Below are 22,202 nucleotides of genomic sequence, written 5' to 3' on the forward strand. Positions count from 1 at the left end.
TACATATACCAGCCATACAGCAACCATACAGTACATATAGCAGCCATACAACACATATACCAGCCATACAGCAACCATACAGCACATATACCAGCCATACAGCAACAATACAGCACATATACCAGCCATACAGCACCCATACAGCACATATAACAGCCATACAGTACATATACCAGCCATACAGAACTCATACAGTACATATACCAGCCATACTGTGCATATATCAGCCATACAGTACATATACCAGCCATACAGCAACCGTACAGTACATATACCAGCCATACTGGGCATATATCAGCCATACAGTACATATACCAGCCATACAGCAACCATACTGTAGATATACCAGTCATACTGTGCATATATCAGCCATACAGTACATATACCAGCCATACAGCAACCGTACAGTACATATACCAGCCATAGAGTGCATATACCAGCCATACAGTACATATACCAGCCATACAGTACATATACCAGCCATACAGCAACCATACAGTACATATAGCAGCCATACAACACATATACCAGCCATACAGCAACCATACAGCACATATACCAGCCATACAGCAACAATACAGCACATATACCAGCCATACAGCACCCATACAGCACATATACCAGCCATACAGTACATATACCAGCCATACAGAACTCATACAGTACATATACCAGCCATACTGTGCATATACCAGCCATACAGCTACCGTACAGTACATATATCAGCCATACAGTACATGCAGCAGACATACAGCACTCATACAACTACCATTCATACAGCAGATATACAGCACTCATACATTACATATACTCTCCTCTCTGTCAATCTCTTCACTGGCTCCCCATTGCCCAGAGACTCCAGTTCAAAACCCTGACCATGACATACAAAGCCATCCACAACCTGTCTCCCCCATACATCTGTGACCTAGTCTCCCAGTACTTACCTGCACGCAACCTCCGATCCTCACAAGATCTCCTGCTCTACTCCCCTCTTATCTCCTCTTCCCACAATCACATACAAGATTTCTCCCGTGCTTCCCCCCTACTCTGGAACTCTCTACCCCAACACATCAGACTCTCGCCTACCGTGGAAACCTTCAAAAGGAACCTGAAGACCCACCTCTTCCGACAAGCCTACAACCTTCAGCAACCCTCGCTCCACCATACCGCTGCACGACCAGCTCTACCCTCACCTACTGTATCCTCACCCATCCCCTGTAGACTGTGATCCCTCGCGACAGGGTCCTCTCTCCTCCTGTACCAGTCGCCGACTTGTATTGTTCAAAATTTACTGTAGTTGTTTGTGCTATGTATATCCCAATCACATGTAAAGCGCCATGGAATAAATGGTGCTATAATAATAAATAATAATAATATACCAGCCATACAGTACAGACATTCAGCAACCATACAGTAGACACACAGACATACAGCTCTCATACAGTACATATACTATCCATACAGCACTCAGCAGATATACAACACTCATACAGTACATACACCAGCCATACAGTACACAGACATATAGCACACATACAGTACATGCACATATACAGTACATATACCATCCATACAGTACACAGACATATAGCACACATACAGTACATGCACAGACATACAGCACACATACAGTACATGCACATATACAGTACATATACCATCCATACAGTACACAGACATATAGCACACATACAGTACATGCAGACATATAGCACACATACAGTACATGCACACATACAGTACATGCACAGACATATAGCACACATACAGTACCGATGCCCTGATTACTGCGCACTGCTTATGTATCTATGACTAGTAATGCAGCGTGTGATAGAAGACATATAATTTCTTTGCCCAATCCCTGGAGAACATTGTGTAGACCCCAAATCTGACCCTGTGCTTTATTACAATGCCAGGCAACCATAAATCTTATCTGCCCTTAGAGGGGATCTCGCTGCCAGGAGGGACCTCGCCCTGAACCTTCTACCGTGGAACAAATACCCCCATTGTATACCGATATGAGAAATATGTTAAATCTGGAGAAACGTCTCCTTTTCCCAACATCTGTTCTCCCCCAGATGTGAGATGGAGCAGCTGAAGCCTCTGGTGTCTGAGAGCGATGGTGGGAAAAGGGACCCTATTTCCAGCTGACGGACGGGGCACAAAGATGTCCGGGACGTATTAAGAATCTGCTTTCTCTTTATCTTCTATGGGTCCCATGTTGCTTTTACAGGCGGCCATTGTTACCTTGCATAGAGATATTGCATACTGCACCCCTCTTCTCCGATCTCCATGTGGCAGCATTAATAAGGATCCGTTACAGCACTGCACAAACTGTCTGGAGGCTTCTGGGCAAAACATACGAGTCTGATGTTATAATAGAGCCATACAGCGAGAAATAATAGCACCGCAGTCTGCAGACATAATAGTGTCATACAGTGATGGGATAGCTGCACCATAATGCTCAAAGAAAAGGGCGCCAGGGTGGCAAATAATATTACCATATAGCACCTTCTTATTATTTTTTTCAAACAAAGTGCATAGATAATAGTCCCAAGTAGTATTGTCCCAATATTGACACGCCTGATTAATACCGCCATACAATGCTAATAGTACTGTACATTGTGAACATAATTGTGTCTGCAAAGAACAGATTGTATTACCATACAATGCCCACACAACACTGCACACATAATAATGCATAGAGTGCATAAATAATAACACTATACAGTATTGATAATAGTACCTATATAGTAGTTCCATACAGTGAATGGGTATCAGTACTATACAGAGCCCAGATAATATTGCCCAATAGGGTATGTGGTTAGTACTACAATTACAGTGCAAATATAATTGTGGCATGTAGGGAACAGACAATATTGTCATTCAATGCTCATACAATACTGTGCATATAATGCATAGCAGAGCTGAGGGTGTTTAAATAATACCACCATACAGTAATAATGGTACCATATAGTGGCTATATAATAGTTCCATACAGCGAATGGATAACGTAACTATACAGAGCCCACATAATATTGCCCAGTAGGGTACTCTACAGTGCCACATAGTACCACACAGTGCCACATAGTACCACACAGTGCAAATATAATTGTTCCATACAGTGCCCACATAATACGGCCCAAATAATAGTGCAGCAGAATAACATCACTGTGCGGTATTCATTACAGTAATATATGGTTCCTGTAGAAAATTTTTATATAGTGAATAAATTCTGATACTATATAGTGCCACTTAATACTGCCTAATTGTGTCTGAATACTATGTATTACTGGGAAAGGTGAGTGGCGGAATTGCACAGGAGGCTGGTCTGGCGCTGTAGCAGAATTAACTTAGCATAGCAGAGCCTGTAAATTAGACCTAAGTTGCAGAATGATAGAGCAGAATGATATGTCACAGAGTCCAGTGCAGAGCTTTCACTGGTACAGCACAGTTGACTCAGTAACATAGCAGAGCTGAGTTTGTCACAGAGTCCAAAGTAGAGCTGGCAGGGTTATCTCACAGCTGACACAGTGATATAGCAGAGCAAAGTTTGTTACAGAGTCCAAGGCAGACTTGACCTAAAGTATAGAAAAGTTACCCAAGAATGTAGCAAAGCTGGGTTAGCCACAAAGACCAAGACAGAACTAGCCAGTGGTATAGCAGAGTTACCCCATGATATAGCAGAGCTGGGTTTGTCACAGAGTTCAAGGAAAAGCGAGCACAGCTTAACAGTAACCCAGCAATGTAGCAGAGACGGTTTGTCACAGAGTCCAAAGTAGAGCTGGCAGTGGTATCTCAGAGTTGACACAGTGATATAGCAAAGTAAGGTTTGCTACAGAGTCCAAGGCAGAACTGACCAGAAGTATAGCAAAGTTACCCAGGGATGTAGCTGGGTAAGTCACAAAGGCCAAGGTAGAACTGCAGAGTTACCCAATGATATAGCAGAGCTGGGTTTGACACAGAGATCAAGGAAAAGGTGGCACAGCTTAAGGGTAACTCAAAAAAATTGTACGGTAATACCTAAATAATACAAATGGCGCCATCCAAGTATTTACTTGATAGACCCTTTTTACTGAATCTGTACAACCCCTTCAAGTTACCCGAAGGCAAAATAATCCTCATTGAATTCTTTCACTTTGTTTTCATGCTGATTTTCCATATTTTTTTGGCAGTTTGAGCTTTTTTTATATATATATTATTGTCTTGGATACGTGACAGTTCCTTTTATTTACTGCTGTACATCTGTTTCTCACCATACGACGGCTGTGTGAAGAACACTGAATCTCATCCCAATCTGCGCTTGTACCTACGCACACGGGCAATATGGAAGCGCGTCAAGGAGAAACATTACATAGCTGTTATTACAATGGACGTCAGTAACTGGAATCGTCAGCGATGCTTGCCAAACCCAGGATGGAGTTTGGTGCATTGATAACTCGACAAATGTTCCAACTTTTCACAATAAGAAAATCAGGGAAAATAATTCCATTTGGTGTATTGGTTGGAAGTATCCAAGTATTGGAAGCGATATCAGGATGGGGGAGGGGCGGCTGCTATTCATGGCATTAATGATATTTTATACATCTGTTGTGTCTTCCAATAACAGATGACTTTTTTTTTTCTTGTTTTTGCAGTGAGTTGAATAATTTTAATATGAATGAAAGGTTCAGACCTGAAATACTTCACTTCTTCTTTGTTAGGATTTCAATGTGATCGGAATATTTTAGGGTCATTGCCCTTAGCTTTATCCACGTGTGAGGGCCGGGTGGCATCAACGACAATGATCCATTATGTAATTAGTGTCTAATCTCTGAATTGAAGAGAGTATCACACCTACGTGGCGGCAAAGTGGTATGAAGACTTCCATCAAGAGGACTGGTCTTGGTTTCCAACTAGGACAAGTCCTCCATACAGTTTGCACGTGCCGCTGAGAATTTTTGGGTGCAGCAAAGCACTGGCTGAACTATGGTGGTGCACAGCATTATGTTCCCAGTTGCCAGTCTGCTTCTGTATTGTGCCGCTCTTGTAGTGGGTCATACGCATGCGCCAACGCCGGCAGCTCCAATCTCTTAAAGAACCAATAGGTGCCAATCCCCCATGACTTCAGCTAATGCCCAAATGCCTCAGATTACTCAAAGACTATTTCCATATCACTTCTTTCCCAAGCAATAGGATTCTCTGGTTCCAAAAGTTTGTTCTTGTTCCATTTGGCATCACCAGGATTCCAAGTTTGACCAAGTCTTATTTGCTGCTCATCCCTAACCTCGGACTCTACCTTCCTTGACTTTTCCATTGTCTGGCAATGGCTGAAGTTCTCCGCTCTTGGTTCTACAACTAGGTGCCCTCAGTTTTCCTACCAGCCAGCCATTGCTAATGGCAACTATTCCGGGGTCTTGCATTCACCTTTGGGAAGTATTTGCCACCTCTTAGGGGATTAGGCTTAAAGGTCACATCATCCTTCAGACTCAAGCCAGATCCATTAGTGACCCAGTTGGTCTTCCTCTCTTGGTGGCCTTATTACATGGAGTCTTTGTTGGTACGTATCTTGCCTTACCCAACCGGAAGCAGCAGGGGTGCGTCAAAGAGAGAAGATTGAGAAGTCAGGGAACATTGCAGATGTAACCTGGAGACTTGAGGGCTGAGAAAAAGACGAGAAGACCAAGGATGTAACCGCAGTAGATATTTAGTGCGTTTTTGGTTTGGATCTGGAAGAAAATGAGAATTAGTGGGTTTACATATATTTTATAAGTAGACAGCGCCAAACTGGGGTTCTTTGGCTCCACCAGAGGAAATATTCTCTTACCCCTCTCCATCTATACAAAACAGGAGCTCGTCCACTTGTAATCTTTGTCGCCATCATACAGGACATGTCACCAAAGAGATCTACTAACATACTTATGAATCATGCTATAAGAAGTAGAGTCTGGAGGTAAGTGATGGGATCCAAAGTCACCTCCAAATGGAGTCATCTTTTGCTGGACTTTTGATACCAATTTTAAAACTAGAGCCTGGCTCCAATGGAGGAACCTCTGATACTCTGGTGCACAAATCCCATACTGGAGACCACATATGTGGAGGCCAATCAAGAGGGGCCCACCGGCGCACAGATCCAACAAAATTGGCAAATGAGAAACTGCTCTAAATTCATACCACACTTCCCTTCTACAATGAATAAAAACAAGCCCCAAACCCTCCACTCTTGGGTTGACTATGGAAACGTTCGGTAGGTTTCTAGGCTATCTATACTTTGTGCACCTATTAAGGGACAAAGTCGAGTTGTACCCATGATATTTCCCTACTTTGCTACCCCTTTACTCAGCCCTTCACAGACCACTGAAATGTCAAAAAGTCCTCAGCAAATGTACTAAGGTAACGCAATGGTTCTTCTTCCCGACCATCCACCCAGAGATGGTCTCCGAGGACCGGGATCTAAGTGCTGTAAATAATTTAGTTCTCATGTTCTATCACAAGTCGTGTTGAGCTATGGATTTCTTGTCTACATTTACATTGCCATAAACATTACACAAACCTTGTCATAACCAGAGCCGCCCGGCAATAAAGACGCAGGAAAGGTTCTATAGGTTCATGGTTTACGACAGCGGACGGGAAGCCATCGACATGGAACCTGATGAAGATTCATGGACCATCACAGGACAGTCCTGATCGCGGTGCTTAAGTATATTATTAATGTCCACATAACAGCAGACGATATATATATTTAATGTTAAAACACCGGCCCCACGTATAAATCAATTACAATGTAGATGGATGACTGTTTTGTAATTACAACGTATTGATTTTTTGGCTCGCGTGTATTAAGATAACTGTAGATCAAGTAACTTCTAAAGTTTAAATGGACACATTATTTGCGTCCCCCGCTCGCTCGTCTCTCAATGCATTATCGGACCTTCATCTCTGTCTACGTTAAAGTGGACCCATCGCTTACACTTGGTGGAGACAGTCGCATTGCATGAAATGGGTTGCTTGTTTCAAAAGACCCTCTTTTTCCGGATTATGGGTCCCCTTGGAGTAAGGATACTATCAGAAAGTTGCTGTGGAACATGAATATAATGCATTTGATCACAGATAAAAAGCCGATGACAGAGACAATTTCTTTCCGTTTTCCCATCAGATCCTATCTGAGACGTTCCTCCTGCCAAATATGAAGACTTGGAAGTCATCGTGTCGTGCAAACTGAAACCACAGCCATTCTCTTGTCTTTGCCTATTGACAGCCATTTTGGCTGTCATGGGGCAGCTTGTATTTGTCACTTGGTCACTCAACGACGTACCTCCTCCTCTCACATGATTGATTTAAAGGAGTAGTCAATCTCCATGAAATTTAAAGAGAAACCAATGGCGTAAAGTAACAAAAAATAATTTTTTGTTGCAGCTCCTGTCCCCAGGAATCCCTGGTCCCCTGCCCCTTGAACTACCACCAATGACGCGTACGAGCAGATGAACTTACGTCTAATCGATCATGGACCAGCTAATGTGTACGACCACCTTTAAATGTTAATTTGTGGCTGTATTCACAGCTATGGAATGGAACGAAAAGTCATAGATTTGTTCTCTGCAAGTCAAAGTCAATGTTGTTGGCAGCACATTCTGAGTTTACACAGGACAATGTGCTGCCGAGAACGATTCATTTTTTTGTAAGCTGGTTAAAAGAACATTTCACCCAACGTATGAGTATATAGCTTGTTTGTCAGATAATTGGCAGCCTGTTTGCGCTGCACAATTATGGGAAAATGAGCATTTTTAGGAACACTCAGTCCCAAGAATTGTGCAATGTAAATGCACCCTAAGGAACAAATCACTTTCTGACACATTATAGATACATTGTAGCTGCAGCCGGTCACGATCCTTCTTTCTACTGTTAGCTCCCTTCTTTTTTACACTGATTTGTTGAAATAAGTGCAGAGGCTGCAGTAATCACAGGACTTCATTAATTCAGACACCTGGTAACTTCTTGTTTGGGTAAGATATGGACACTTTGTGCTACATGAGGACAATGTAAGAAGGCCAGCTGGACAAGCAATACCCTTCAATGTCAAAGATGAGTCAAATTATGTATTATTGCTTCTGACAATTCACAGGAAGAATATGGATTAAGGGTTCAATTCATTATTACAATTGTTACTTTTATTTGTTCAGTTTTTGGTGTTTTTTCTTTTTAATTTGTGCCTTTTTTAAAGTCCATTTTGTGTTTTCCAGATATACTTATATACATATGTTTGTCATTGTGAGCAGAATTTGGGGTTTCTACAGTAGATATTTTCAGCCAACTTTTTAATAAGTCATAACATTTTGCACAAAACTACCCCAGTTTCCTCCTGGAGTGATTTTTTTGTGAGTCTGAAATTTTTGTAGACATTTTGCAACATTGTTGGAGGAACTTGTGACTTTTTGCACTAAATGCAAAAAGATAGAACAGTTTTGATTTTGTGCAAAATTGAAGAGCCACGTGCGCCATTTTAAAGAATTTGAGACATAAAATAAAGAGAAAAAAAAAAAGAAAAATGACTTAAAATCAAAACTAGCCGCCTGCACAAATGTAATACTGCTAGAAAACAAGAAAAAGGAGAGGACAGAGTTTCCTTTTAAATGTAATAATGATTATGACTGAGGGGAATCTGCCTGTCCTGATTTATCATTGTGGGGGTGTAACCTCGCTGGTGTGCCCGAGACCTCGGCATCTGGATCCTCATATTCTAGAGGAATCTTGGGGAAGGTCAAGAAAATTAGCAAAATAAGCAGGGCTGCGGAGTCGGTAAGCCAAACCTGCGACTCCGACTCCTCAATTTCCCTTACATCGACTCCGACTCCACATATATTGCTTATATTTAAGTGAAAAATTTATTGTAGTACAATGTGAACATCAGACATTTAATCATTTTTATGATACAAAAATCAAGATATTTAGAAAGAACATAATATATATTTATTGGAATACAACTTTAGAACCCAAAAAACTGTAATAAAGTGTAAATATGTAATACAGTATGTAATATCGATTACATATCTATCTATTGTAAGGCAGCACTAGTCATCATAACGGGGGATACTCGCTGCACCGGGTAAATTAGGCACACGTGCAATGTCCTTCCGGTATTTTTTCAATACATCAGTTTATTATCTTATCATAAACCGCATATCACACAGTCCTTCTTAGTATATCACCGGCATGTTTACACACTTCACATCCGGGAGTCTATCAAGTAGCAGACAGGCCGAATTGGCCCAAGTTACAGCCTTCAACAAGGTAACACTATAGCAATGTCTATATAAGTGTCCATATAACAAAGTGTATTACCTTTGCCGGGTTTAGTTGCTGCAGTCCATTTAATCCGCCACCACTGTGGCTTTAAGGCTTTCCCAGGTGGGGGTCCCTAGCCGTCGTCCCGTCTAAGGCTACTGGAATGTTTCACTCACACCCATCCAGTCTGCGCCTTTCCGGATTCTTCACCAAGCCTCTGCCTTCCAAGGCCACTGGCATCTACACAAGATCCAGGCTCGACCTTTCAGGCTGCCAGGCTTCACGGTATCACGGTGTCCCACACACACGGGAACAGGCCTCACGCCCAACACACCGAACACACCTGTCTCCCATCAAGCAGGGTTTATATATCCATCCCGTGCACACACACACACATACTGACAGGACCTTGCTGATGTCACAGTCATGTGATCAGACAGACATTCTGTGCGTGCAGGACCTGTGCTATGTCACAGTCATGTGACCAGTCACCTGAGGGGGAAGGTACATGGTCAGGTAAAACACATCCTGGACCATTACCGTAATGCCAGCAAGTCGCTGCATTACACTATATAATTGTCTTATCCCGTCTGTCTGTCTGTCTGTCTGTCCAGGAAATCCCGCGTCGCTGATTGGTCACAAAAAGATGGCGGCCGTTAGCGGCTGATCTGCCGCATGGAGGTGAGCGGCGATGCAGCCGGGAGATGAAGCCGGCTGCTCACAGCATACGTCCCCCGACTGGAGGCGCCGCTGACCCCCATGCGGCAACTGTCGGGAGATCAGCGGCTACGGCCACTTATCTCCGGACAGTAAAAGTGACGCCCCTCCCCTCTCCTCCCCTCCTGTCCCTCCCCCCGCTTGCTCAGGACCCCGGCACCCGGCGCCATACTTACCCCTCTCCTCCTCTTCCCTCTCCTCCCCCCCCCCGCTCGCTCAGGACCCCGGCACCGGCATCATACTTACCCCTCCCCGTGCCTGCGCAGCAGCTCCTGTGTCTTCCGCTGCTGCTGTGTGACATGTCAGGTCAGAGAGCGCGGTGACGTCTTTACACCGCGCTCTCTCCTGACCGGTCACAGCGCACAGCGGGAACATGCCGGCTACGCTGGAGTCCAGAGGAGCAGCTGACAAGTGAGGTGAGTATTGGATTTTTTTTTTTTTTATTGTATGGGGCCATAGGGCATTAAATGGTGGGGTGGGGAAGTGTGACATCGTGGAGGGGCCATTATAAGGGAAGGGGGATGTGACATCCTCCATGGGGCTCTATGGGGGGGATGTGACATCCTGCATGGGGTCTTATATAGGGGGGATGTGACATCCTGCATGGGGCATTATAAGGGAGGGGGGATGTCACATCCTGCATGGGACACTATGGGGGGGATGTGACATCCTGCATGGGATATTATAAGGGAGGGGGGGATGTCACATCCAGCATGGGGCATTATAACGGACGGGGGATGTGACATCCTGCATGGCGCATTATATGGGGGGGGGGGGGGGGGAGTCACATCCAGCATGGGGCATATTCTAGAATACCCGATGCGTTAGAATCGGGCAACCATCTAGTATATATATATAAAACACTATGTAATAAACTATGTAAGTGGCAAAAAAACAGTTTGCACAAATGTTATTTAGTATGTTTTTGTTGAAGTCTATGAATTTGTTCTGAGAAATAGTATCGCCTCCATCAGATCCTCCTTCATAGGTGACCTCAAATCTGACCTAATTATTTTAAGGCTAGAGAACAACCTCTCTACACTAACTTGGGTTGGAGGCAAAGCAGTAACCACATGGGCAACATCTCTAACTATTTCCGGGTATAAAGGAATTGCCTCGTGCAGTCAGTTTTGATGAACGGTTTAATTTTTCTATTTCTTTGAGAGCAAGTGAAACATTTTGCTGAAATCTGGTCAATCTGCTATAGGAGACAGAGTGAAATCTTTCCTTGCGGCAACGCTTTGCCTGCTCCATGTCATCCAAATACTTGTCAAAGTCAAACTCCTCATCTGATGAGGATGAAGATATGGCAGCAATAGCACTGTCAGGACCCAAGTCCTCTTGCTCCTGGCCGTCCTCCTGTAGGCCACTCATCCTAACTGCTACCTCAGTCAGAGCTTCATTCTTTTTGGTACAGATAAGCTATGGATAAATGGATGGATAGATAGATAGATAGATAGATAGATAGATAGATAGATAGATAGATAGATAGAGTCATAGAGGGAGAGATAGATAGATAGATAGATAAAGTCATAGAGGGATAAATAGATAGATAGATAGATAGATAGATAGATAGATAGATAGATAGATAGATAGATAGATAGATAGATAAAGTCATAGAGGGATAGATAGATAGATAGATAGATAGATAAAGTCATAGAGGGATAAATAGATAGATAGATAGATAAAGTCATAGAGGGATAGATAGATAGATAGATAGATAGATAGATAGATAGATAGATAGATAGATAGATAGATAGATAGATAGATAGAGGGATGGATAGATAGCTAGATAGTGGGATAGATGGAGGAATAGATAGATTAATAGAGGGATGGATAGGTAAATAGAGGGAGGGATAGATGGAGAGATAGATAGATAGATAGATAGATACAGGGATGGATGGATGGATGGATGGATAAATATATGGATAGATAGATGATAGATAGCCATATGGATGGATAGATGGAGGGATAGATGAAGGGATAGATGAAAGGATAGATAGATAGATAAGATAGATAAAGTCATAGATAGATAGATGGAGGGATGGATAGATAGATAGTGGGATAGATGGAGGAATAGATAGATTAATAGAGGGATGGATAGATGGAGAGATAGATAGATACAGGGATGGATAAATATATGGATAGATAGATAGATGACAGATAGCCACAAGGAGGGATAGCTGGAGGGATAGATGAAAGGATGGATAGATAGAGGGATGGATGGATTGATAGAGGGATAAATGAAAGGATAGATGAACGGATAGATGGAGGGATAGATACTGTAGATGGATAGATAGAGGGATGGATAGATAGATGAATATACGGAGGGATAGATAGAGTGTGATAGATAGATGACAGCTACAGACAGCAAATAGTACATTGCACATATTGCACATATAGTTCACGCATTTTACAGAGAGCACATAATAATCACCTACAATATTAGCATTATTTACCTTCCTGTGACAGAGATGAGCAGTAGTACTTTCACTTTCTCAGTTTCTCCAGCTTGGGGCCCAGGAATCGGATCCTGTGCAGGGCAGACACCCCTCCCCCTCCTCTCTCTGGTGAAGACGGCAGAAGACAGGACAGAGGAGGGGAGATTGCCCCCTGCAGTCTGGAGCCAGTGCAGGATGGGAGCACTGCAGCATACAAGTGAGTTTTGATAGGTGCGTGCCCCTGCTTCTAGGGAGGGGGGGGGCAGCTGCCCCTCCCGTCCCTCGCTGGCTTCGGCCATGATTCACACCACGTTTTTGCGGATCCGTTTTTTGCAGTAAAATACAGTGTCTCTGGGCATCCCAGCAAAGTCAATGGGTTTCAAGATATGACATTCAGACACATCGTTTTGTGAGGATCCGTTTTTGGGCTCAAAAACGGATCCTCACAAAGAATGAGCATGTCAGTTTGTGCGGCATTTTTCTAATCTGCTTTTGATATTGAAAACATTATCTATGAGCTCAAAAACCTTTCAGGTGATGCGTTTTTTTAAAAAGCTTATCTGCTTTTGCAGCTGAAAAACGTATCGTCAAAAAACGCAGCAAAAACGCTGTGTGTGAATGTAGCCTTAGATCAGGAATAGAACAGCCATTTATAGGACATTTCATAACTTTCCCAAATTCCTATGAAAAAATATTCAGCACATTCTGCATTGAACTACTGCACCCAATTTATTATATATTTTAGGAGTCGGAGTCGGTCCATTTTATACCGACTCCACCAAAATGAGCACCGACTCCAACTCCACGACTCTGACTCCACAGCCCTGAAAATAAGGACATGCCAGAACGTCTTTTAGGTGCTGAACTGATTGATGATGAAATGACAATGATTGTCAAAATTTGGCAACTGAGGAAAGAAAATACTTTTCCAATTTATGCAACAATTTCACAAAAATAAGCTTTTGTATAATAATCAGATACATGATACATTATAATTAGTGCTGAGCGAGCATGCTCGACACTGCTCGGTACTTTCACTACTCGGGAAGTTTGGCGAGCACCGAGCATTTCCAGGCTAGAGCTCGGGTATCCGCCCTGCTCGTTTGGCGCTCTTTACAGAGCCAATAAACATGCAGGGATTGCCAGCCAGTCACTGTAATGCCGCAGCCATATTGGTTGTGGGCATTACAGTGATTGGCTGGCCGCACAGCGTCACCTTGAGTATTTAAAACTGGGCGCCGCCATCTTGGACACAGTCACTCCGGATCAGAAGGTGTAGGGAGAGTGCTGCTGAGCTAGGGAGAGATTTATACTGCGAAATAGGTAGTGTAGGGTCTCTAAAGCCTGCCAAATCAAACAAACAGTCCTTCTCAGGACTAATATCCATCCCAGATATCAGGAAGGCAGGCAGGCTGTATAGGAGACGCAGTGGTTATACCAGCAAACGCTGCATTACAGTCCTGTGTGCTGCTTTTCAAATTGCTAGACTTAGCCCCAGGTCTCAGGGGCCAGGAAAAATCTTTTTTTTTTTTTATCTAAATCCTCTTTTTTTTTTTTTTCAGTCAGACTGTACAAATACCCGTCTTATTAACCTTTTGGTATCCCCCCCCCGAAAAATAAATTGAGTGTGTCTGTGAGTGTTCAGACACAAATATATCTGTTTAAAAGAGTCTGGTGTAGGCCAGATAACTAGAACTGTGGTTTTGCAGTTCCACGGTTCAAATCTCTGTATTATCCACTTTTTTTGTCTTTTTTCAATAAAAAAAAACATTTTGAGTGTCTCGCAGATTGTTCAGAGACAAATATATCTGTTTAAAAGAGTCTGGTGTAGGCCAGAGAACTAGCACTGTGGTTTTCCTCTTCCACGGTTCTAATCTCCTTTTTATTACCCTTTTGCCATTGATAATGAAGTAAAACAGCTTACACTCGCACTAACAATGGGCAAGGTGCGTGGCAAGGGACGTGGAACTGGACATTCTGGTGATGGTGCGTGCAGAGGACGGGGCCGTGGCCAAGGTGAAAATGTGCCACAGCCAACAGCCACATCTTCTCGCTCCCAGTTCTTGACCGAATTACTAGGGAAACATACAACAGCACCACTATTGCGAACGGAATCAGTGTGAACAGGTTATTAATTGGAGAGCAGATAATACTTCTAGTTACCTGGGCACCACCACCTCCGGTCTGTCTTCCACACGGTCAAGTGTTAGTAGCCGTGAGTCTCGACCGCATACTCCTCCTCACCCTGATGCTCCTTCCTCCCACCATGCCGAGTGTCGTCAGACAGCAACTGATCCCACACTTGGACACTCTGAAGAGCTGTTCACTGGTCCATTTCCATATTTGTGCCCCTCGCCTGCTCCGCTTGAAGTGGTGGAAGAGGAGATCACATGTAGCGATGGCCAAATATTTGAACAGCCACGGCCACAGGAAGGCGACGCTGGCAATTTGTCACAAGAGGTGGACTATGACGAGATACAATTGCCACGAAGTGAGGAGGAGGACCGAGGTGCGGAAGTGGAAGAGGAGGAGGTGGTGGATGATCTAGTAACTGACCCAACGTGACAGGAGGACACGCAGAGCGAGGCCAGCAGCACACAGGGGGAGGGAGGCAGAGTACCCCAACAGGCAGGAAGAAGCAGTGTGGTGGCCACAGACAGAAGGCGGGCATCCGTTCCCCGTAACACCAACACGAGGGAAGCTGCCAGTACAACCGGTAGGTCTTCCAGAGTCTGGAATTTTTTTAAAGACTCTGCTGATAACCCCAAAAAGGCCATTTGTACCACCTGCCAGGCCAGTATTAGCAGGGGTGACAACACTACCAGCCTGACAACCACCAGCATGATCAGGCACATGACAGCAAAGCACCCGACTTTGTGGGGTGAACCCCAGGGTCCACGACCAGTGTCAGCGGGTGTCACCACTGCTTCTTCCGCTGTTGTGCGTGCAAGGCAATCCCCTGTCCATACTGCATGCAAAGATGCCCCCTCCTCTCAGTCTTCACTTGTTATGGCAGTTTCTCAAGAAACAGCATCAACGTCCACATCCACGTCCCACCGCAGCGTTCAATTGTCCATATCCCAGACCTTTGAACGAAAGCGCAAATTCGCAGCCAACGCCCCACAGGCCACAGTCCTAAATTCGCACATTTCACAACTGCTTGCGTTGGAAATGCTGCCTTTTAGGCTGGTGGAGACGGAATCCTTCCGCAACCTTATGGCGGTGGCCGTCCCTCGGTACTCGGTCCCCAGCCGACACTATTTTGCCCGGTGTGCCATCCCCGCACTACACAAGCACGTGTCCCAAAGCATCTGCCGTGCCCTCAACAACGCAGTTACTGGGAGAGTCCATCTGACAACGGACACGTGGACAAGTGCTTGTGGCCAGGGACGGTACATCTCCCTGATGGCACACTGGGTAAACATAATGGAAGCCGGGACCCAGTCGGACCTTGGGACGGAACACATCCTCCCCACACCGAGGATTGCGGGCCCTATGTCAGTCAGAGTTGCCCCCACAGTGTACAGCTCCTGCGCATCATCCTCCTCCTCCTCCTCATGTTCAGCCTCCATCTCAGATATCACCACATCAGTTACAAGCTGGAAGCACTGCAGTACTGCCTCAGCCAAGCGGCAACAGGCTGTGCTGAAACTCATAAGCTTAGGTGAGAAACCTCACACTGCTTGTGAGTTGTGGACAGCTGTGAAAGAGCAGGCAGATCTGTGGCTGAGACCGCTGAACCTACATCCAGGCATGGTCGTGTGTGACAATGGCCGTAACCTGGTGGCGGCTCTGAGGCGAGGCGAGATCACACACGTACCATGCCTGGCTGATGTGCTTAACCTCGTGGTTCAGCGGTTTCTTAAATCGTACCCAGAGTTGCCAGATCTGCTCGTCAAAGTATGCCGCCTGTCAGCTCATTTTCGGAAGTCGGCTACAGCTTCCTCCGCCCTTGCTGTGTTGCAGCAGTGTTTGCAGCTTCTGGCACACCGACTGGTGTGTGTTGCCCCCACACGTTGGAACTCTACCCTCCACATGTTGCAAAGGATTTGTGAGCAGAAGAGAGCAGTTGTGGAGTACCAGCTGCAACAAGGCCGTCGATATTTAGGTCAGACTCCACACATAAGACCTCATGAGTGGACCTGGATGTCTGACATATGTACCATCCTGAAAAACTTTGAGGAGTCCACCAAGATGGTGAGTGGCGATGACGCCATCATTAGCGTCAGCATCCCACTTGTCTGTCTTTTGCAACGCTCTCTGCAGAGAATTAAAGAGGAGGCATTGCAGCCAGAGTATGATGAGATGGATCAAGAAGCCGTAGCGGGTGATTACACACAGCCCAGCCTCATCTCATCCCAATGTGCATTGAGGGACAATAAGGGAAAGGAGGAGGAGGAAGAACAGGAGCTTGTATCATGCGCTGTAGACGGTAGTACCTGTACAACTGTCATACCATCGGTTCAGCGTGGGTGGCCTGAGGACAGGGGGGAGGAGGAGGAGAGCATGGTCAGTCGTCATCTTGGTGAGGACACGGAAGTCTTGCCCGTTACCAGTCTGGCAAACATGGCTGACTTTATGTTACGCTGCCTTACGCTGTCAAAATGTTGGGTGACAGTCATTACTGGTTGGTGACACTTTTAGACCCCCGCTACAAGGAGAACTTTCACTCTCTTATTCCTGAGGTGGAGAGGTCTACAAAAATGGGGCAGTACCAGAAGGCCCTTGCTGCAGAACTGTTAAAAAAATTCCCATCTGAACACGCTAGCAGCAGAGGTCACAGTTCGTTGCCCAACCAAGGCGTACAGGCGAGAGAGACGCAACTCCAATCCAGCAGAGGCAGGGGAACACTGTCAACGTTCTGGGACAGTTTTCTGAGACCAACCCAGCTTACAGGCCCTGAGGCGCGGGGTACTCTCACAATGAGTGGAAAGTTTCAAAAGATGGTGAGGGAGTACCTTGCCGACCGTACCAGCGTCCTCCGTGATTCATCTGTGCCTTTTAATTATTGGGTATCCAAGCTGGACATTTGGAATGAACTCACTCTGTACGCCTTGGAGGTCCTGGCCTGCCCTGCCGCTAGCGTGTTATCGGAGTGTGTTTTTAGTGCCGCTGGGGGAATTATAACTGATAAGCGCACTCGCCTGTCAACTGACAATGCTGACAAGCTGACCCTTATCAAAATGAACAAGAGCTGGATTGGGCCAGACTTCTCATCATCACCAAATGACAGCAGAGTAACATAAAGTCAAATCCACTGTGTTATTTCGGAAGGTGTATTCCCATGCACCGCTTCACACCCACACATGGGTATACGCTTCCTCATTTCGGCTGTTTTTTGCTCTTCTCCTTATCCTCAGCCTCCACCACCACTATACCACCAGGGTGACCGTGGTCCGTGTTGCCAGCATTGCAAGTTCCTCCGTCCTAATTTTTGGCAGCTTTTGCTTGGAAGGCATAGGCAAAGATTATGGGAGACCTACTCCCCAATAATGGGAATAATGTTTTTAATATGCTGTACTGCATGGCTCTTATAAGGGGCATTAAAACCGTGTTGTTAAGCTACTGTGACCTCTACGTCTCTTCCAAGGGGCATTAAAACCGTCTTGTTAAACCACTCTGAACTCCATGTCTCTTCCAAGGGGCATTAAAACCATCTTGTTAAACCACTCTGACCTCCACGTCTCTTCCAAGGGGCATTAAAACCGTCTTGTTAAGCTACTGTGACCTCCACGTCTCTTCCAAGGGGCATTAAAACCGTCTTGTTAAACCACTCTGACCTCAACGTCTCTTCCAAGGGGCATTAAAACCGTCTTTTTAAGCTACTGTGACCTCCACGTCTCTTCCAAGGGGCATTAAAACCGTCTTGTTAAACCACTCTGAACTCCATGTCTCTTCCAAGGGGCATTTAAACCATCTTGTTAAACCATTCTGACCTCCATGTCTCTTTCAAGCGGCATTAAAGCCGTCTTGTTAAGCTACTGTGACCTCCACGTCTCTTCCAAGGGGCATTAAAACCGTCTTGTTAAAACACTCTGAACTCCACGTCCCTTCCAAGGGGCATTAAAACAGTCTTGTTAAGCTACTGTGACCTCCACGTCTCTTCCAAGGGGCATTAAAACAGTCTTGTTAAGCTACTGTGACCTCCACATCTCTTCCAAGGGGCATTAAAACCGTCTTGTTAAACCACTCTGAACTCCATGTCTCTTCCAAGGGGCATTAAAACCGTCTTGTTCAACTACTGTGACCTCCATGTCTCTTCCATGGGGCATTAAAACCGTCTTGTTAAGCTACTGTGACCTCCAAGTTTCTTCCAAGGGGCATTAAAACCATCTTGTTAAACCACTCTGAACTCCACATCTCTTCCAAGGGGCATTAAAACCGTCTTGTTAAACCACTCTGAACCCCACGTCTCTTCCAAGGGGCATTAAAACCGTCTTGCTAAACTACTCTGAACTCCACGTCTCTTTCAAGGGGCATTAAAACCGTCTTGATAAACCACTCTAAACTCCACAGCTCTTCCAAGGGGCATTGAAATGTTGTTTTTAATTACCTCTAACCTCCACGACTCTTCCAACGGGCATTGCATTTCCTCCTAATTTTAGTCAGCTTTTGCTTTTCAATGCATAGGCGAACACTAAGGGAGACCCACTCCCCAATAATGGGTAGAAGGTTTTTAGTACACTGTAATCCACATCTGTTTCAAGGGGCATTGCAGTTCCTCATAATTTTTGGAAAGCCTTCCATTCACTGCTTAGGCCAACAGTGTACAGGAGACCCAGTTACTATAAATGGAAAAAAACAGTTTAGTTAAGGCCCTCTGACCTCCATGTCACTTCCAAGGGGCATTGGAGTGCCTCGAAATTTTTGGTAGGCATTGCACTCACTGTATGCCCTATAACTGTGTAGCCGAAACGCTCCTTTTGGTACAGAAACATATCCTATAAGACATGTGTGGTTGACTGGCCTGATATTGATGTGAATTGTCCCTGTTCCTCCTGCTCTTTCTCCTTTGCCACCACCTCATCCATCATTCATCACCTGAAGCTTTGTTTTAACGGGAGTCATAGAACTGGGATAGTAGCAGGAAAACATCCAGCAATCCTCGGAGGAGGTAGAATATGCGCCAAAACGCTGACCACCTCAGGCCTAGCCGCTACTACATACATGCGCTTGCATTCCAAGGAACAGAAAGCTAAGGAGATGGATGGCCTCATGATCATGAATAATTTACTCGTTGTGTAGGAGGCCGACCACTGCTGCTGTCTACCTTCTGAACTTTGTGTTGAAGCCTGATAGACCCAGGACCCGCAATCCTCTATGTCTGGAGAACGTGTTGCATCCCAGTGTCCAACTGTGTCCCGGCTTTCACAATATTAACCCAGTGTGAAGGCGTCAGTGAGATGGACCATCCCTGGCCACATTCACTTATTCACGTGTTTGTGGTTAGGCTGTCCTTCCCACTAAATGCACTGGGGAGGGCACAGGTAATGTTTTGGTATGCGCGCTTGTGTATAAGGCACACCAGGACAAATAGGGGCGGCTGGGGACCGTTTATGGACACCCGGCCGCCTCCAGGCGGCTGGGGACCGTGTGTGGGCACCCGGCCGCGGGGCGGCTCGGGGCCGAGTATGGATACCAGGCCGCCGACGCAGCCATGACGTGGTGACCAGATTCTGCCTCCACATGCCTAAAAGGCCCAATTTCAAGTGTAAGCAAGCAGTATGGTATTGCAGCCTGGGGGTGGGTGGGTGGCAGGCTGCATACTTGCGCTTGCATTGCAAGGAATGGGGGAGGTACAATTGAACACTGCCCTGGGACAAGGACTTGCACGGGGATAGTTGCAAGTCTGCATCTTCTGATGCGGCAAGGATCACTTCTGATGGGCACACTTTTAGGCAGTGACCTGGGTGTCAGAGATGCTTCCAGGGGTCTTCCCCATGCTGTTCCCATGTCTTTTCAGCACTGTATGCATGTGTCACACAGCACATGGCCAGATAAGGTTGTAAAATGTTAAAATGACATTTCCCGGTGAATGCATTTGTCACGGTTGAAAGCAATACAAAAGTGCAAAAATGCATAAAAAATGCTACTTGTGAACATAGCCCAAGGTGTGGAGGAGTATTTTTGTTTTTGGTTATTTATTTTACCTTACACACAAGTCTTTACCCTGGAAAGGATGTTCCTTAACATATTTCACAGGAAAACCGTTTCAGTTTAGTTTTTGAACGTTTTATTGTGAGCCTGTAAAAGTGGCTTAATACCTCAGACCACGTTGTTGACAGCAGTGACCTGGGGGTCAGAAATGCTTCCTGGGGCGATTCCCATGCTGTCCCCATGTCATTTGAGCACTGTCACTATCGTTTTGGGCACTTTTTAGGCTTTCTACAGACTGTCGGGGCTGCTGCCGCAAAAATGCTCGGGTCTCCCATAGACTAACATTGGGCTCGTTGCTCGGGTCGAGCACCCGAGTATCACGGTGAGCTCGGCCCGAGCTTCGAGCACCCGAGCATTTTAGTGCTCGCTCAACACTAAGTATAATGCCACCATAAGGATCAAACGCAATTACACAGCTACAATTTCAGAAATGCATCCCAGTTTTATGTAAAAAGAGCAAAACTATCTCATGATGAAAAGTTCTCCAACTTTCTGGTAGATTTTGTGCATCAATTCCTTGGCAAGATCTCTGCTTGTTGCAGTGAATGGGAACATTATTGTTTACATGTGAGACTGAAATCCGGCACCGACCTCATATTTCTCACAGCTGAAGGTCTGTTACATTTGTATCCAGCCTAGATAATACTCTGAGAGGTACAGAAAACATCACCACAAATCTCTCCTGTCCTGATAAGTTTGCTACAATGTATCAGTGCAGGTAAAAGTAACAGGCTGTTTTGTTCACAAAGGATTTTCTAGTTTGGAACTGTAACAAAACCTCAGCTGTGAAGAGGAATGGATGTAAACAGGAACATTGCAAAACTACAACTCCCAGCATGTCCAAGCATGTTACAAGTTGTAGAAGAGTAGTAACCAAAGTTACAAGTTGGGACCGCTGTCCTACAGAATATCACACCCTGGATCGCTATATTAGAGAGCAGTTGTCAAACTTTTTGGTGCAAACTCTGCATCTACCAAAATGAACCCAAGCAAAAACAACTGTTCAGATATTGAACTGGAAGGGGTTAAAGTTAGACCCCCTTTATATTCCACAATATAGCTGTGTGCCCACTATGCGTTTTTTAAGCGTTTCCGCAGCGGCAATTCCACTGCACAAACGCTTAAAAAATGTATGGTAGAAGGTCCGCCATGTTCCCCAATGATTATCCTCATGTGCTGTGCACATGCTGCGGAGATTTCCACTGCGGATTATCATTGCGGAAAAAAACGCAGCACTACCAATTATTTTGCGTAATCGCCGCGTTTTCGCCACCATTGACTTGCATTGAATCGCTTAACATCAGCATCACTACATGTTCACATACGGATATTCTGCGATTCAATGTGCGGATGGTACCCGGGTCTGGAGAAGAGGAGACTCTCCTCCAGACCCGGGTACCATAGAACCTGTAAAAAAAATAATTAAAATAAAAAATACACATTATACTCACCTTCTGATGGCCCCCGATCTCCATAGCGATGCGTCCTGGCTCCCCGGCGGCTCGCAATGGTCTAAAAAGACCTGACATGATGTCATTTAGTCATGTGATGGGTCACGCGACTGCTGACGTCATGGAAGGTTCTATTACACAACCGCGAGACACCGGGGAGCCCGGACGCATCAGA

The 22,202-nt window shown here is 45.2% G+C and overlaps 1 protein-coding gene across 4 annotated transcripts in view; it reads right to left on the bottom strand.

The window, feature by feature from the left end:
- The window catches only part of TM2D1 (TM2 domain containing 1), a 217,128-nt gene that overhangs the window by 95,443 nt on the left and 99,483 nt on the right, over positions 1–22,202 (bottom strand). The window contains exon 7 of one of the 4 annotated variants that reach the window (XM_073643775.1): positions 3,705–5,708. The exons of the other annotated variants lie outside the window; for them this stretch is intronic. The gene's annotated coding sequence lies outside the window, so the exon portion shown is untranslated. Of the gene's footprint in view, positions 1–3,704; positions 5,709–22,202 lie in introns of those variants that run through there. 4 annotated transcript variants of the gene reach the window in all.

This window comes from Phyllobates terribilis, unplaced genomic scaffold (genome assembly GCF_046119375.1).
Source record: "Phyllobates terribilis strain yellow unplaced genomic scaffold, ASM4611937v1 Scaffold_8__6_contigs__length_399053987, whole genome shotgun sequence".
Lineage (NCBI taxonomy): Eukaryota > Metazoa > Chordata > Amphibia > Anura > Dendrobatidae > Phyllobates > Phyllobates terribilis.